The sequence below is a fragment of the Rhinopithecus bieti genome, unplaced genomic scaffold (assembly GCF_001698545.2).
Source record: "Rhinopithecus bieti isolate Rb0 unplaced genomic scaffold, ASM169854v2 scaffold_45617, whole genome shotgun sequence".
NCBI lineage: Eukaryota > Metazoa > Chordata > Mammalia > Primates > Cercopithecidae > Rhinopithecus > Rhinopithecus bieti.
The window spans coordinates 2,056,732-2,068,808 of NW_016819136.1; the positions used below are offsets into that span (position 1 = coordinate 2,056,732).

The following is a 12,077-nucleotide window of genomic DNA, read 5'->3' on the forward strand; positions in this document are numbered from 1 at the left end:
AAAGAGCCCTTCCCTAATCCTGTGGTTTCAACTATTACCTTTTCACGTGCACCCCACAAAATCTATTTCATCTATTTATCTTGCACTGTGGCAGGCATCCATCACTCTTCCCTGCCGTGTGATATCTGACCTCCTTAGTCTGTGTGGGAACTCCATATTTTAAGGCAGAGTCTACCTCCCACAACAGAAACTGAAAATGCCGCATACTTGCTGCCCAGCCTTTCTTGTAATTAAAGCCCAGGTACGTGACCTAATCACCTCAATCAGACTCATTCATCACGTCCTTTAAAACAGACTCCTGTGACATGAAGAAGCCGGGACATGAATATTTACAGACAATTCCAGCAATGGGTGGCGGAGGCAGCAGCCTCCTCAGGCTTCCGGACACACCAACAGCGGGGACTCCAGTGGTGGTAAGCAGTGTTAGTGATGACAGTGTAACACACTAACACGCCTGTGCCACGCAGCACTGTCTAAACCAACAGAGGAGTAGGACTGATTCGAGGCATTCTTCTTGTCTACATAATACATTATTCTTGTCTCCTAGAACCGGCTTCTGAGCCCGGTTCTAGTCCTCCCAGAGGCTCTGGGGCGGGACCTATGTATTTATCCCATTGGTGCACTCCAGGAACAACGCTTTGGAGATATAATAATGAGAAATAACATATTTGGTCTCTTTTATCAGGGAAGCTTTAATAGGAAAAATAGAGTTTAATCAAATAATCATCGACGCAATTCATCAGGGTCACTGACGACCTTCACGTTGCTACCACCACGATGTATCCTTAGTCACTGTGCTTGATCTATCAGCAGCGTTTTACACAACCGCTCAATTCCTCTTCCTTATTCTACTCTCTTCCCTTGGCTTTCAAGATATGGCACTCTAAGCTTTCCTCCTATCTTACTGGTTCTTTTTCTTCCCAACTCCTCAGGAGTGTCCCAAGCGTCCGTTCTTTGTAGTCTTCTCTTCTCCACCTACACTCATTCCCTTGGTATTTACCATTCAGTATCATGCACACACTGATAACTCCCAAGTGTTTACTTCCTACTGAAATCCACACTTGTATGTACCTTTGCTTTACTGGCATATCGAATATCTGCCCCACTGTTAACACATCGACAAGTGACCTCCTGGCCTTCCCCTCTCAACTTGCTTCACTCATTCTGCCTTGATTCATGGTATGCATCCAGCCAGTTGTTCAAGCCAAAACCATAGGAGTCTCTTTTTGTCTTACGCCTATATCCAACTCATCAGGAAATCCTGCTCTTCCCATTTTCAACATATATCCTGAAAATTACCACCTCCACCGTCACACTGCCACCATTATCTTTTGCCTAAATTACACCAACAGTCTCCCAAATCTATCTCACCATTCAAAATAGGGCATCCAGAGTGATCTTTTTAAAACAGAAGTCAAAACACGCTTGCAATTATCAAAAGCTTCTCGTTTTACTCACAGTAAAAGTCACAGTCCTTATGCTGACCTAGAAGGCTCTACATGATCCAGCCCTGTTACCTCTCTGGACTCATCTCATACTCCTCTCATCCAGTTGGCTCCAGCCAGACTCGCCTCTTTGCTTTTCCTCAACATGTCAGTCACACTCTTGACTTAAGGCCTTTGCACTCACTGCTCCCTTTGACAGGCTCTCTCCTTCCCTTAACTGTCAAGTCTGTTCAAAAGTCAAAGTCTCAGCTGGGCACAATGGTGCACGCCTGTAATCCCAACACTTTGGAAGGCTGAGGCGGATGGATGACGAGGTCAGGAGTTCAAGACCAGCCTGCCCAACACGGTAAAACCTTATCTCTACTAAAAATACAAAAAAATTAGCTGGGTTGGGCCGGACGCGGTGGCTCAAGCCTGTAATGCCAGCACTTTGGGAGATTGAGATGGGCGGATCACGAGGTCAGGAGATCAAGACCATCCTGGCTAATATGGTGAAACCCCGTCTCTACTAAAAAATACAAAAACCTAGCTGGGCGAGGTGGCGGGCGCCTGTAGTCCCAGCTACTCGGGAGGCTGAGGCAGGAGAATGGCGTAAACCCGGGAGGTGGAGCTTGCAGTGAGCTGAGATCCGGCCACTGCACTCCAGCCTGGGCAACAGAGCGAGACTCCGTCGCAAAAAAAAAAAAAAAATTAGCTGGGCCTGGTGGTGCACACCTGTAATCCCAGCTCCTGGGGAGGCTGAGGCAGGAGAATGGCTTGAACCCAGGAGGTGGAGGTTGCAGTGAGCCGAGATGGTGCCACTGCAGTCCAGCCTCGGTGACAGAGCAAGACTGTCTAAAAAAAAAAAATCAAAGTCTCAAGCAGGCTCATTCTTATTACTCCACTTTTAATTACGATTTGACTCTGATATACACTCCCAATCTCCCTAACCAAGATCTACTTTTTTCTTGGTATTTGTAACTGTTTATTAGCATATTCCTTTTTTATATTTATTGTTTATCTCTCCTATCCCAGGGACTTTTTTTTATTCTCTGATGTATATGAGCACCCAGAACAATACATAGTGCGATGATAGTACTCAAATATTTGTCAAATGAAGAAAATAATTTTTAAGTAATTGTGTAACATGTAAAAAGTGTTACAATGAAAATATCCACAATACTATAAAAGAGTAATTAGGAGATCCTGACATAGACTTGGGATCTTGTAAAGTTTCCTAAGGAACACCTGAGAGCTGAAGGATGAACAGGAGTTAGAGTGGGCAAAGTACAACCATAAAAAGGGAGGGGAAAGACGATCTCACAGGTATGTTTTCGGCGAACTAAAATGCAGAGAATGACATGTGGGAGTTAAGAATCCGAAATTGCCCTGCGTACTGCCCACATACCACTGGAAAGTCTTTGTGAACTCCAAGGTGTTCAAATACCCACCCTGAAGACAGCTGGTCCACACCTGCTGTCTCTCCTTCCTCTTCTCCCTCTTTTTATTTTAATTCATTTTAAAATATTTCAGACATACAAGATCCCTTTACCTCATAAAAGCAGCCTGATCTGCCTTCTTTCTCTACCCCTCCATTGAAACAACTCAAGACCACCAACAAATTCTAAGTTACCAACTCGAATGAACACATTTCTGTCCTCATCTTCTGGAACTCTCAGAAGCACTCAAAGCAACGGCCCAACCGCTCCTACACACTTTTCTCTGGACTATTATGACATCACACTCTCCTGTTTTTAGTTCTTTCTCTCCAATGACACTTTCTCTGTTTCCTCCACAGGTTCATCCTTCTAAATTAGACCTCCAGGTCTACATTAGACCAGTGACCAGGTGATCAGTTCTAACCTTTTTCTCTTTTCCATCTAAACTCTCTAATCTACGACATGGTTTAAAATACAATGGAAATGCTGATGAATTTCTAGGCCTGCCCTCTGCTCTGATTTCAGGACTCATACATCCAACTGCCCATTTGGCATCTCTAGTTAGATGTCTAATAGGCAACTCACACTTATTTTATCCAAAAAAAATTATTGATTTCCTCTTCAATCTCACCCATCATCTGGTGACTCTGATGAGAGATGAGTCTTCTCTGTCTCATTAAATGGCACTGCCATTCCAGTGGCTCAAGCCAAACACCAGAGCTCTCCTTTTACTCCTCCTGATCTTCACTTCCCACAACCAAGTCAACAGCAGGTCCTAATTGTTCTAGTGCGAAAGTATTTCTTGAGTCTAACCATTTCACCCCATTTCCAGTCTAGCTTGCAACAGCCTCTAGTTAGCTTTTTTCCACCTCCTTTGTCTATTTTCAAGAGAGCACCAGGGTGATCTTGATAAAACATCCACAAATCATGACATTAATCTGTTTTAAATCTTTCAATAAATTTACCATTATACTTCTCACTTTGACCACAATGTGAGACTGGCCCTCCTGTCGTAAACTATTATAAAATTAAACAAAATGCATGAAATAACTGTTTTCAGACCCTGGATAACAAGCAGTACAGGACTATGATCCTTGAGAGAAAATAAACAAGGTGATGGCCCAGTAATGTCTAGTATGTGACGTAGAGAGGGGAAGCTCAAACGAAGAACAGTAGTCTTGCAAAGCTCCCAAGACAGTTGAATGAGTAAGGTTCCCATTAATCTGTGAAAATCTGCAGAGCAAAACACCAGAGGTCTGGGCACCATGGCTCACACCTGTAATCCCAGCACTTTGGGAGGCCAAGGTGGGCAGATCACTTGAGGCCAGGAGTTCGAGACCAGCCTGGCAAACAAGGCAAAACCCTGTCTCTACCAAAAATACAAAAGTGAGCTGAGCACGGTGGCGGGCACCTGTAATCCCGGCTACTCGGGCAACAGAGTGAGACTCTGCTTCAAAAAAAATTAAAAACAAAACACAGAGAAGGAGCTCACCAGGAAAACTGCAGTGTCTCACCTGAAAAGGTCCCCTTGAGTCTTTGGCCAAATACTAAGGCATGCATGTACAGGGCAAGCCCCCACAAGGTGAAATCAAGAGCTACTGCGGAAAGAGCAACTACCAGAGAGCCATGAACTGAGCAACTGCCTGAACTCTCTCATAGGGCTGGGAAGAATCCAAGTTCCAAACAGTGGGAAGAACAGCAGAGGCATTTAGTAGAGACACTAAAAGGTCAAGCCTTAGGAGCAGCACTAATGTAGCCTAGAGAAAAGGCTATTCTAAACCAGCCCTAACAGAGTTTAAAAGCAAGTCTTGAAAGGATCAAGTTAATCCCCAAGTAAATTAACTCCTGCTAGACAAAACAACCCTTCATTAAGGAGGATACCAAAATCCAGATACTCATTCACCTTGTGTCCATACTGTCCATCATACAACACACTCTATACACACAAAGTAGGGAAAAATGACCTATAACCAGGAGACAAGTCACTCCACTGAAATAAACACGGATGTTACAAAGATAATGGAATCAAGTCACTCCACTGCAATAAACACAGATGTTACAAAGATGACGGAATCAAGTCACTCCACGGAAATAAACACCGATGTTACAAAGATGACGGAATTGTCATTCCAGCTAATAAGCCAAGAAATGCTCGAACTGCATGAGAGAAAAAAGGAGGAATCAAGGGCCACTCTGTAGTTAACAGATTTAAAGCATATTTTTGAAACACAGACAAAACAAAGCCATAATTCTTAGAGATGATACCTGGGAATATTAATTTAACATATAATACAATATAACGATACTATAATATTAAGGAGTAGATGTGATAAATATAATAAAAAGCAAAGGCATGACAACTACAAAATCCAGAATGCTGGTTACTTTTAGAGGAAAGGGAGAGTTCTGGTCGGCTTGTTTCATTTACAGGGCTTCCGGGTGGATGTGGAAGCTCTATTTCTAGGTAGTGGTTATAAGGGTGCTTACTTTATAATTTACACTTATTGATACACCTGTTTTATTCTATGTTCTACATGTATTCTATATTGTACCCAAAAAAAGTTTTTAAAATCTCTTAAAATTATTTGTGTTCTTCTATCCCAACACCTAACACATTAATTAGTTTAGGTGGTAATAATCTCTCGCGCGCCTTAAACCGACAAACTCGTCGGCCTCCTCCCAGTTTACAGTTTGTCCACATTGAATCTGTTCTGCACACTACAAGGTGATCGATTAGGCACACAGTAGATATTTAATAGTATTTGTTCAATGAGTGTCAAACTTTAAATTGTCTGAGTAAAAATAAAATGAACTCTGCTAACTGTAAACAATCTTCATCTATTAACAAAATTTTATAACTTTACAACATTTGTATTTGGTACTTCTATATCTACTTGAAAATATTAAAACTGCATTTTTAAAAAATAACACACAATTTCTATTTTCAACTTATTTCATCTGATTTCTCCTCGTTAGCATTACCTAATTCCAAATGGGTAATTCAAAACCGATTCACTTTAAGGTGAAACTGTTGTCATTTCATTTTTACACCCTAGCAAGCACACAAGCAAAATAGAACAAAAAGTCCTAACTGGGTGCATAGCTCATGCCTGTAATCCAAACACTTTGGGAAGCCAAAGCAGGCAGATCACTTCAGCTCAGTAGTTCGAGATCAGCCTGGGCAACATGGTGAAACCCCATCTCTATGAAACATACATAAATTTAGCTGGGTGTGGTGGTGCTCATGTGTAGCCCCAGCTACTTGCGGGGGCTGAGGTAGGACTGCTTGAGCCTGGGAGGTTGAGGCTACAGTGAGCCAAGATCACACCACTGCACTCTAGGTGACAAAGTCAGACCCTGTCTCAAAAAAAAAAAAAAAAAAAAAAATCCTTCCCTGCATACAATAAAGACTTGGGGTGTATTTTAAACCATTCATTAGGCATAAAGCTTTTCTACAAAGACATTTTAAAACCCATTGCTCAAAACTAAATCCCATTCGGAAGCCTGCACCTTCCAGTTCACTATGAACACATCTTCCAGTCAGTGAGCTGATAAGCTCCCCCTTCCCACCAAGCACATCAAGCCCATGCCTCCTGCACTGTCAATAAAGAGAGAAGACTGGAAATAGAAGTACTATTCAAAGGAGTGTAAGAAGTAGAATACACTATTTGGTCACTTTATTTCACTCCTTTTGGGCTGAACATTTTCATTCGAAAAAATAAGAGGTAGAATTATCTGAATCTTGTTATACTCTATTTGTCTTTTTTTGTCTTAGTCCATTTAATGTTGCTATAATATACTTTCAACTGTGGTAGACAATAGGAAATATGTTCATTTTCTCTCATTAATTAACTAAAGAATAATGACTAATTTATAGTTAGAAAATAAACAAGTTAGAAACACATTTTGGTTTTTTATTTTTTGGTGCAGTGGCATGATCTCGGCTCACTGCAACCTCCGCTTCCCAGGTTCAAGCGATTCTCCTGCCTCAGCCTCCCAAGTAGCTAGGACCACAGGCATGCACCACCATGCCTGGCTAATTTTTGTATTTTTAGTAAAGATGGCATTTCAGCATGTTGGCCAGGCTGATCTTGAACTCCTGACCTCAAGTGATCTGCCCGCCTCAACCTCCCAAAGTCCTAGGATTACAGGCATGAGCCATCACACCTGAGAAACAAAATTTACCAATTCTCCTTTTCCCTGGTTGTTTCTTTGTAAAAGTAAGTCAACTTTTACTTGCACACCTGAGAGAAAGAAGTATATGTGACTAAAAAGTAAAACTTATGTCTGAAAATTTTTTTTCAGGTTTCAAATCTTAGCCCTCAGTACCCCTGGTTCAAGGGTAGAAGCTCCACGTTGTTTGTGAAGTACCTTCACAGATTCAATCCTCCACACAAGTTCTGAATTTATCGTACTCACAACACAGTGGAGACAGAAATAAAAAAGAAGGCAGGGTAAATGGAAAGAACTGTCACCACTTTTTCGTATCTTAACTTGCCCAGTGTCACGCACCATTGTACCTGAACCCATTACCATCTCTGGTAAATAGCACTGTGCTGAGAAAATGTCACCTTGTCAAAATGGAAATGAAGGACAAATGATGTATTTTAAAAAGGAGAGGAAGGGCCAGGCACTGTGGCCTAGCATTTGGGAAGCCAAGACCAACAGATCACTTGCGGTCAGGAGTTCAAGACCAGCCTGGCCACACAGTGAAATCCCATTTCTACTAAAAATACAAAATTAGCCAGGCGTGGAGTCACATGTCTGTAATCCCAACTACTTGGGAGGCTGAGGCAGGAGAATCACTTGAACCCAGGAGAGGCAGGTTGTAGTGAGCCGAGATCGTACCACTGCACTCCAGTCTAGGTGACAGAGTGAGACTCCATCGCAAAAAAAAAAAAAAAAGGAGAGGAGGAATAACTTAAATAAATAAGGTACGCAATTGTTGTCATTTTCCAAAATTGCTACAAATGAAAAACTAATAATTTATTTTTCTTTTTCTTCGAATGGCCCGTGTGGCTCATGCCCGGTTACCAACCTTTGGAGCGCCAAGCCCAGGAGATCACTTGAGGTCAGGAGTTTGAGACCAGCCTGGCCAACATGTGAACCTCCAAACTCCTATAAAAATGCAAAATTAGGGGCCGGCTTGTGGCAGGCACCTGTAGTTCCAGCTACTCAGGAGCTGAGCAGGAAAATTGGCTTGAAACCCAGGAGCGGAAGTGGCAGTGAGTCAAGATTGCACCAACTGACTCCAGCCTGGCACAGAGCCAGACTCTGTCTCCCAAAAAAAAAAAAATTCCCATAATTCGTTTCTAAGTTTCTGTGGTGTGTTGTGATATATATATGAAAATAGAGGAGGGGAAAATATATCTAATGATAGAAAAACTTATTTATATATCGTATAGTTTTTATTGTAAAAACACATATTAATTATAAATATATGTAAGCATATGTTTCTTTTCCTCCAGTCTCTGTGCTTAAACATTCTAAAAGCTGCCAGTAATGACAGCAAGCCCAGTCGTCTCAGCATATGGCTAGTTAAGGATCAGAATTCCCTAGCCTAGAAGAAAAAAAAAAAAAAAAAAAAAAAAAAAAAAAAAAAAAAATATTCAAATATTAGGCACTTATATTAATACTCAAAGATTTTTGCAAACCTAACATGGATAGGGGACATTGTACAACATCGGTATGCTGATAAAAATAGAGACAAAAAACTAGTAGTCTGCAATAATGTTTAAAACAAGTTTGTATTAATAATCACAATAGCATCTACCAGGGATGTAAATAAGTAGGAGCACATATTGAAATTATTAATTTAGTTGACCTATAGACAATGTTTAGGTATCATATGGATTGAAGACCGAAAATATCCATCAGAGAACCATCAGCAGGTACACTCCTGCTAGCGAACTGAAAACAAAGTTGGAGCCCTCAAATGTTTTGTATTAACAGAATCACTCCTGTCAAGCCCCCCAGCACTGGACCAACGTCTTGCCTGTAATTCACAACAATATGATCCCACTCTTCCTATCAAAAGCACACACAACAAAATCTAGATAAAGTCACACATGTGAATTTGAGTATAAACCAGAAAAGCAATGCTTAATTGGAAATCTTTTTATCCTTCGACTTAGAGAATTATTTACCTCATAGCTACAAATCATGTTCATAAAGAATGTAAGACTTCAATGCCATTTTAATGCTATCTTATAACATCTAAGATGCCACTATTATAAGACACACCACGTTGTAAAAGTGCTGAGAATAGTGAAATGGGCCCCAAATAAATACAGACACAAAATTTACATTTAGGGTTTTTCTGTCGGGTGGTTTGTTGAGGGCAAGCGTGCCCAGGCGATGCAATGGTAGCAATCCTGACTCACTGCAACACATCACACACACAACTGACATGTAAGGAACACAGCACACGACACACAAAGTTTTAGTAACAAATACACAAACCTGACAGAACTCCTGGCCTAGGCCAATCACCCACACACACACCCAAGTGCTGGGATTATAGTCATGGCGTGAGCCACTGCACCCGCCCCTAGAATTTTACTAATATGATTGCACAGTTAGTTTTTTAAACTTATTTAAAACAGAGTTTTAATCAGCATTATCATCATAACTCGTTCCATAACTGCTCCATCCAGGTTAATTTTGTTTCAATGATGTTTTACAGAATATTTTGCAAGAAACCACTGAACAAACAAGTTAACGTGAAAATACCAACAATGCTCACACCTCAGCTGAAATGATGCAAAATGAAGGGACACAATTATGTTTGTGAATACACAGCCAAATAATAACCAAAACCTGGCCTGCTTTGGGGCTGATAGAGACTGTTAACTGACACCAGTGTTAACACTTAACTTCATTTCATTGTTAAAACCAGGGAAAGCTGTGACCTTTAGAACTGATTAAATGAGGGCCGGGACACGGTGGCTCACGCCTGTAATCCCAGCACTTTGGGAGGCCGAGGTGGGGGGATCACAAGGTCAGGAGTTCCGAGACCAGCCTGACCAACATGGTGAAACCTCATCTCTACTAAAAACACAAAAATTAGCCAGGCATGGTGGTGGGCGCCTGTAATCCCAGCTACTCGGGAGGCTGAGGCAGGAGAATCACTTGAACCCAGGAGGCGGAGGTTGCAGTGAGCCAAGATCGTGCCACTGCACTCCAGCCTGGGTGACAGAGCAAGACTCTGTCTCAAAAAAAAAAAAAAAAAAAAAAGAATTGATTAAATGCCAGTTTTTTTAAAAGACGGACAATAATTCAATAACTAATGAAATTTCTGGATATCCTAACATTGCCAGCCCACAATTCTTTGTGCTTCTTGATACGCTAGTGATATTCTGTACATCTCCAGCAATCATTTCAAGTCCCCATTCCCCTAACCTAGATCACAGCAGTTAAATTCCTTACTATACTCCCTTGCTCACTCTTCTCTCCTTCCTCCTTTATTCTCAGCACAACCAGAGTAAATTCTAAAAGCTAAATCAGATTGTGTCACTCCCTTGATTCAACAGTGGAATGGTTTTCTCTCCCATTTTGAATAAGATTGTTGCATTATCTGCAAGGATCATAAAGGCAGGTACTTTGTCTCAAAGACAGCATGGATTTGTTTGCTGCTATATCCTTAGTGCTGTGCATGCACATGGTTGGTGTCCAATAAATATGTGACGAGTGAATCTGACTCTGGCTACCTCTCCAATTTCGCATCTCATTAAGCCTTCCCCTTATACAGTATATTCTGGCCCTCCGGCCTCCCTCCTGTTTCCTCAAAATTCCTTCCTGTGAGGTCTTTAAAACTGTTAATGCGTCTTCGTGAAACGATTTTACTTGGCAAAGCTGGCTTCTTTTCTTCAGATCTCCACTGAAAGCGTACCTCCTAAAGGACACTTACCCTGTTATAAAATCCCCTTCCCAATTAGCACTCCACTCAGAAAGTCTTACTGAACAGTGCTGATGCACAGTATTCCATCCTTATAAGAGAAAATAAGAAACAGAAATAATGAAGGAATGTATAAATAATAAAAATGGGGCTGGGTGCAGTAGCTTATGACTGTAATCCCAGCACTCTGGGAGGCAGAGGCAGGTGGATCACCTGAGGTCAGGAGTTCGAGACCAGCCTGCCCAACATGGTGAAACCCTGTCTCTACTAAAAATACAAAAATCAGCTTGTGCACACCTGTTGTCCTAGCTACTCGGGAAGCTGAGGCAGGAGAACAGCTTGAACCTGGGAGGTGGAGGTTGCAGTGAGCCAAGATCGCACCACTGCACTCCAGCCTGGGACAGAGCAAAACTCTGTCTCAAATAATAATAACAATAACAATAATAATAATGGGCCAGGCATGGGCATAGTGCCTGTAATCTCAGCACTTTCAGAAGCCAAAGAGGGAGGACTGCTTGAGGCCAGGAGTTCAAGACCAGCCTAGGCAACATAGGGAGACTCTATCTCTACAAAATATTTTTTTAAATTTAAAAATTAACAATGCATGGTGGTATGCACCTATAGACCTACCTACTAGGGAGGCTAAGGCAGAGGGCTCACCTAAGCCCAGGATTTCAAGGCTGCAGTGAGCCATGATCATGCCACTGCACTCCAGCCTGAGTGACAGAGTGAGACCCTGTCTCTAAAATAAAATAATAAAATTTAAAATTAAAAAAATGACTGGGAGCATATACATAACAAAATTAATAATTATTACTAAGTAACAATACCTTGGGTTATAAGTTTTGTTAATCTATTTCCTAATTTTACTACAATGGATTTCCAGTGCATTAACATCATGTTTTTTTTAAAAAATGATGTTCTACTTCAAAATAAAATGCCCTCACTGTAAATACAGATTTCAGACTTTTACAAAACGAAAATTATAGAACAACCTACAAATTTAGAAGTATTTTTTTTAATTATTATTTTGCTGCTTTGGGAATATGTCATTTTTTAAACCTCCTCCCTCACATTTCATTTAAAAAGGAATTATTCATACTCATACTAACACAGATTGGGGATTTATTTTCCCCTGTCCAAAAGTGAAAATTATCTGAAATCCAACTATAGAGAAGATATTATGGCTATTAATTTTTTAATTCAATATAATATGATTTCTTCCTTTACGCCTTCTTAAAATGATACATTATTTAGAAAAGTAAAAAATTATCAGTAGTCACCGAGGTAGGTTAAAAATAAGTAACACTGTGTCTC

The 12,077-nt window shown here is 40.9% G+C and overlaps 1 protein-coding gene across 1 annotated transcript in view; it reads right to left on the reverse strand.

Annotated features, from left to right (window-relative positions):
* Positions 1-12,077, reverse strand: part of LOC108519480 (ELKS/Rab6-interacting/CAST family member 1) — a 234,793-nt gene that overhangs the window by 129,364 nt on the left and 93,352 nt on the right. The gene's annotated exons all lie outside the window — the stretch shown is intronic.